The sequence below is a fragment of the Pinus tabuliformis genome, chromosome 7 (genome assembly GCF_031772625.1).
Source record: "Pinus tabuliformis cultivar Carrire ecotype Pingquan chromosome 7, CPIR1, whole genome shotgun sequence".
In the NCBI taxonomy this organism is placed as follows: Eukaryota; Viridiplantae; Streptophyta; class Pinopsida; order Pinales; family Pinaceae; genus Pinus; species Pinus tabuliformis.
In genome coordinates, this window is record NC_142293.1 from 286,813,301 (window position 1) to 286,820,407 (window position 7,107).

A 7,107-nucleotide genomic window follows, 5' to 3' on the forward strand; every position below is an offset into this window, starting at 1 on the left:
GTTATCACTAAAAATTCTGTTTCCAAAAATTGCTCAGATTAGCTTAAGGACAAAGTGTTTTCGCAGCGCATGAATCCTTTTAGCAGTTTCGCAGCGCTACCTGTTTAGGTGATTTCGTAGCGTGCTACAAAATTGGGGATTTGTTCGAGTTTTCAGTGAAGGTCCAAAATCCTAGCATGCCTATTGTACAGAGTTTTGCAGATGAGAGCAGCGACAGTGATTTCAAGGAAGCGGTGGTCTCTGCAATGTCTAAACTTGTGCACTCAAATCTTTTGAAGGCATTAAACTTGTTTGTAGATAAAGACAGAAGTAGTGCTGTCTGGTGACAGAATTGATGCATAAGGATCTTCATAGCTTCATCAACGAATGGATGCAAAGTTAAACATTGCGGGATGGGATGGTTAGAAATTATATACTGCTGAAACAACTACTGAGGTGTATCTCATCTATAGGCGCTCGGCACTATGTATGGAGGTGATGAAGTCGTAGCTATAGTTCTTGATCTGGGGTCTCATATTTGTAAAGCTGGTTATGCAGGCGAAGATGCCCCAAACGCAGTTTTTCCTTCTGTTGTGGGATCTATTGAGCAAACAGGGATGGCTGATGCAGTCAAAGTTGAAGGAGATTTAGAATCTTCAGATGCCAAAATGAATGTCAAGCTAGACTCTGAGAAGTCCAAATCCAAGCGGAAATTGTATGTTGGTTCTCAAGCTCTCGGCTATCCACATGATTTTATGGAGGTGATTCCAGCTCTGAAGGATGGTATTGTTGCTGGTTGGGATGTTGTGGATAGCAGATGGGACCATGCTTTTCGGGAGCGCTTGCTATTTGACCCAAAGGAGCATCCTATATTGTTAGCTGAACCATCCTCCAATTCACAACAACAAAGGGAGAGAGCAGCAGAGCTTATGTTTGAAAGTCACAAGGTGCCAGCCCTATTTTTAGCAAAGAATGCGGTATTAACTTCCTTTGCTTCAGGACGTCCCACTTCTTTAGTTGTTGACTGTGGTGGTGGATCGACAACTGTTGCTGTAGTCCATGATGGTTATGTTATTCAAAAGGCTGTGGTGTCTTCTCCCATTGGCGCTGTCTGCCGTGTACCAGACACAGTCTTTGATGAATCTTCTTATTCTAACATTCCAACAACAATCTTATGAACTCCCAGATGGATAGATATTAGGATTTGGAGCTGATAGATTCAAATTTCCTGATCTTATATTCAACCCGTCCCTACTTCAGACACTGCCTCATATGGAAAAGCTTGATAATTTAGGGCATTCACCTCGCGGGCTTCCCCAGATGGTTATCGAGAGTATAAATAAGTGTAATGTGGATAATTTAGTGCTTCGTTCAGATATGTGTCAATACGCGGGTTTATATGGGAGCACCGCTTTCATATCATGGCTGAGGTCTATACAAATGGGCCGGTGGAGATTTCTTTCCGCTGTGGGTGAAACCGATTATTGGCAGGTGGCAAATTCATGGAATAGCATTTATGTCTTGGGCGCAAGTGTTTGATGAAGTGCCAGAGAGAGATGTAGTTCATTATCTTCGTGGCCTAGCTCCACAAGAGTTCTTTTTCCACGCAAACGGGTGGCAGAGAAGGTTTTGTCAATGGCATGCTGAATGGTTTATCTTATGATCATGTTTTTCCTGATGCAAACAACCCAAACAGCCAGGCAATGACTATGTCCCAAAGTATTCGAGATAAATCGGTGAATGGATGGTTGGAAGCTTTTTATGCTCCATGGCCGCGCTCAAGAAACTGGATTGACCTCTTCGATGCCATTTTTGTCAAGTTTCATTTCATTGGAAATGTTCGGTATCTTCCCATTTCTCAGATAAATTCAGTACATGTTTACCTGTTACAAGTGCCACTGTGTTAAGTTGCTAAAGAGTAAGCCCGAAGTCAGAGTGCAATCGGAGAAAAAGATTTTGTCAACTTGCAAACGACGCAGAGGAAATTGGGAAGGTTTAGAAATCCCCAGAAGAAGTAGACAGTTTGCATGGCGAGCTTCTGTTGAAATGGCAAGGAGTGGATCACAACTAGCTGTACAGATAAGGAACCTTGATGCTTGCATTAGATGGGATGACCTTTTAAATTCAGAGAATTTCTGTCAACTTAAAATGGTAGGAGACAAAGAGTCTGCTGTCTTCAAGAAGACTGTTATTTGTGCCAAGAATTCAGAAAATGGTCTGATAAAGTATTTGATAGACTTTGGGAAACAGAAAGCCATCCCAACTTGCATTGTTAAACAGGGAACAAAGGTTGAGGAGGCCTTAGATGGTACATGTAAGTATTGGCTTAGCGAGTATCATGTGCCTCTGTGCTTGTTGAAGGATTTTGAAGAGGAAGTGCAATTACGTGCCCACCCAAACAAAGGTTCAAAGAGATTCCGTAAGGTTCATTATAGACTCTCAAAAACTTCCAAGTTGGATGTTTTTACCATCCTCTTGGCAAAATTAAAAGGAGAAGCATTTGTACCTGGTTTTGCCAAGTTATTTAAATGTCTTGTTAAAGAATGTGGAGAAACAGTACTCCAATCCTTGCAGAGCCCTTTAGAAGAGTTACTGGAAAAGGAAGGGATGGGAAAACTATATCATTGTTGCGAAAAAATTATGGATTGCCTTGCTGAACCATTACCTAGTACAGTTCCAACTCGCATGGTGGCTAAAAGGTTTGACCTTCTATGTGCGACTTTAGTAAAGGTGTCTCCTTCCTTCATGTCAACTACAGAAATCAACTTACAAGATAAATTATTAGAGGAGGTTTTGAATTGCTTGGATCATTCTGTTGCTCAGGTATGAGAATCTGTTGGGACTACGCTTAGTGTTTTGAGCTCAAACATTCGTTTTTCCTCATCTCTCGGGGGTCAAACATCTGATCCAATCAGAAGACTTGATTGGAGTGCACTTCTTGTTGAAAAAGCTTCCTCTTTTACAAAAAGATTCATAGTGCTCTGTGACAGCAAGATTGGATTAGCAATAGTAATTCAATATTTGTTGACCTGGACTTGGATTGCAAAGATATGTGAGCAGAGCCATTTTGAGAGGAACATAAATTTAGATGCTACAGATGGTACCTAAGTTTGGATTTATATTTATATCAGGGCACAATACTTGTAATGCAGAGGTCTTGTTTAAAACCTAATGGTCACAAATCATCGGTCCTTTCAAGAACAGATTTAAAAGAATCAGTATAGGACCAGCATACTCAAGACAGACAGATCCAGCGAGATGATGAATATTATGATGAAGAACGAGCATCAGGCTTTCCTTCTGAAAGTTAAATGCTCCTGAAATTGGTACCATTGCTTCTCTTGACATCTCTGTTGCAATGGACACATCTGAGGATGTCCACATGGAAGATAAAAGCATGGTTGATACTGTTCATACTAGCAATGGGAAAACCAATCTAGCAGACATAAAAGAGGCAGCTTACACAGAAAGATTAGCAAAGATAAAAAGAATTCTATATGGAGAAACACCCATACAATTGACTTTACAGTTTTCGTATAGTCACAATAGGACAGATCTTCTGATACTGAAGACAACGAAAAATCTTTATTTGAATTGTGTTTATAGGTCTTGTCATGAAGTCTGGAACATTATACGGAAAAGGGCCCTGATATATTTTTCTTTAATGCTAAAAATCTGACATGGCAAAGCTGGAGCAGCTCATCAAAGACCGACAAACAGGGGCCTATGTTTCAGGGTAACAGAAAGACATGTCATTAAAGACAAACATGGAGCATTAAAGGTTTATCACAGCCACCGCCAGAAAGAGAGCAGATGTCAAAGAATGAAGTTCATTGTAATCAAAGCCATCAAAGCTACCGCTGTAGTGATCCACTTGGCAGAGAATGAATCTTAATTGTAATAAATGCTATGTCCAGCATGATGTAGAATTAGGATCTTATTTGCTTTAGGATTGCAACGCTGTCAATTAGTGGTCAGCTGTAATTATTAGTTAGTTAAAAGTTAGTAGGTGTCATCATAGGTAATTATTGAGCTCCCCTCACGCTGGAGGAGGGAGCTCGAATCAGGTAGAGTAAGCATTCTATATAGAGCTGAAAGATGAATGTAAAAGGGGTTGGATGTTTTGATAAAGAAGAAGACTATTTTGGTTTATGTATAGCAGAGCTCAGTAATACAAATAACTGTTATTTCTTCTCAGGATTCACAATAGATCTTATTGTTCAAATGTGTGATAGTTATTCTCTTTAGTGTTCTTTTACAGTCTTGTTATTGCATAATCACTCAGAACTCATGTTACATGCTCTGACTTCCTATATGCTTGGCAAGCTGTGTTTCATATAAGTTATGTTTGAACATTAGATGTAAAGTGCCCTGATTTCTATGAAAGGATAGTGCCATTGTTTACTGAGATTTTAGTGACTCCATAAGCCCAATGGGAATTAATTTGATATCTGTCCAGCCAGCATATTTTCTTCATGTGTTTTAAGAGTTAGCCATCTTTCCTTGTCATTAGTTGATATTCATAGTCTGTGAGAGAGCCCTCTCTGACTAAGGAGGCTAAGCCTTAGTCTAAAGCCTGGTTTGAAATAGTTACACAGAATATTGCTGATTAGCAGCCTTCAGTACCTGATTTTGTGATAACAGAAGGCACGTAAATGCTTCCATGTTTATCATCTTAGGGCTATCTAGGAGATGAGGGTCTATGTTAAAATTAGCAACTAGGGCCAAACCCCAGGTGGGTCACCTTATTTATGGTAGCTGATATTTTTCTTGGGTACCTCTCTCCGAGAGGTGTAGGATTGATCTAAAGATCATCCGATTTTGTTAAAACTGGCAACAAATTGCTCTTAAGCATAGAACCTACCAAAAATTTAACATTCGACTTGCGGGGTTTACTCTCTGCCTGGTTCACTAGCCCCTTCCATGCTATTAAGTTTATTAACATTCAGAACATGAATGCTCCTGACTTGTAGATTTGTAGAAAATCCATCCAAATACCAAGCCACTCATAGGCACCAACATTGTGGAGAGTAGATCTAGTATACTCAGTCAATTCAGCAGGGAGAATTCCTTCTGTAGCTTTTGCAAGTATATTTATTTTTGTAGTTTTCTGAAGTATACATACCTAATTATATCTTGTATACATATCAGTCAACTGAAGAATTCTCAAAGGTTTGAAGTGTAGAAAGAATTCTCCCTGCTATCAAAGGCACTCCTATAAGCATACATGTATCAAAAGTTGAAACAAAGACAAATGTGGGTGTAACAGAGAAAATAAATGTTGTGATAGTTGATGTGTAAACGTATTTTTATAGCCAACTACATTATGCCTGCCTCAAAATTTCTAGATTCCAAAGAAATCTTATCTCCCAAGCTTGCAATTTTAAGATACTCCTAATTTTTAATGTCTCCGATGTGGCCTTCGTACTTTTGTCTTTTTATTCCATGATTCTGTTTTGAAATTTTTGTTGCAATTTTGTAACTGGGAAATTTGGCAACATAATTGCCAATGAGGCTGCCAACCCTGAAAATGTTGTCAAGCCCAAGTTCTGATGTAGAATAATGAAGGTCATAACAACTTGAAGAGGTAAAATCCAAATACCATGCATATGCCAAGAAAAAGCTCCAACATTTTCAACATTTGTACTCTTGTAGTTCATAATTTGTCAGCGTGTATGCTTTTGTCTTGACTGACTGGAGAGAAACAATCCCTTCTTGTATATAATAGTTGTTAATGTTGCTTTAGCCCGTGAATCTAACTGGTGTTGTTTTTAATGCCCTTGTCGCTGTGACAAGGATCCTAATACCTTTTCCACAAAAAATGCACAAACTAGCACATAGCCTTGACTTTCAAATTGTTTCTTTCCATCTAGAAAAAGTACAAAGGTACTTATAAAATATGGACCGACATATGATGCAGAAGTTTCCAGTGCTGGTAAGGATGCAGTCAAAAGTACTTCCTTCCATAGAGATAGCCATAAGGCTTTTGCTAATGACTCAGTATGACCTTATATCGAGCTTTATCACCAATGTACTCCTTTATGGATAGTAACTAAACTCTGCAAATGGACCTCATTTGTCAAAATTGATCCTAAATGTGAATATGTTTTCTACTATGCCTGTGATTGTCAACTCTTTTTGTGCCTTTGTGTAAGAAAGGTTGAATTTTTATTTTGTATGAGCATAATGATGACTCGGAACTCTGTCTTGTGTGTCAGTGTCTGATCTATGGAAAAAGATAAATATAGATTTTAATCACTCTTGAATAGACTGTAAATTTTTTTTGGCATTGCATGATGTTGAAAATAGTTAGGTGGATTAGTGCAGAGCTTAAGAAGATATTGAGTTTAATGGCACAACTGACACCATGAAAGAATCTTTGGAACAAGTGGTGGAGTAGATTGTGCCTGAGAAAAGGGTTGCAACAATGTATATGAATTTGGAAAAGACCCCCATGTAATGGTGGGTAAGCACATCAAATCAAGTTTCACTCATGGCATGATATGATAGAGGTACTTAATGATAAATGCCTACCAAAAATTGGGGCTCCACTAGGTAATGACATTTTGGAATCTAGTTCTGTCAACCAGCCCCTACAATTCGGTGGCACTTCCAATCCAATGGGATACATGTATTACTGCAAAGTCATTAGGAGATATAGGAGGTTCCTATTTAACTATGGGTTCATAATTTTATGCAAACCTTAGAGCCATTTCCAAAGAAGTGATATCTTGAGGTAAAAATGCAGTGGCAGACAACTAGCTAGGTTGAATTATGAGAAAGGTTCTACAACACTTTATATAACTCTACAAAGAGGAGGCACATATTGCAAGTTTGATAGAGTTCATTTGGTGTTTCCAATAAATGGACCACCCACAAAGTCTAATAATAGGTGTTGGGACCCAGAATTGACCTATTTTTGACCTTATCTTTTTGCCGTATTATTATCCTTTTGCAGTCATAGGTTGAAAGCTTTTGATTTTATAATGACATAATTACCCCAAGGTACGAAGTAACTTCCCGCATATCTATGTTTAATTGTTCATTGCATATTCGTGAATATCTTTATATTTATCCTTGGAAAAGCTGACTAAACTGTCAAGTAATTGTCTTAAGCTTGCAGGAATT

The 7,107-nt window shown here is 38.6% G+C and overlaps 1 pseudogene; it reads left to right on the forward strand.

Moving 5' to 3' along the window:
• The first annotated feature begins 464 nt into the window (after nt 1-464).
• On the forward strand, nt 465-1,518 carry LOC149246994 (actin-related protein 4 pseudogene; annotated as a pseudogene).
• The last annotated feature ends 5,589 nt before the right edge of the window (nt 1,519-7,107 follow it).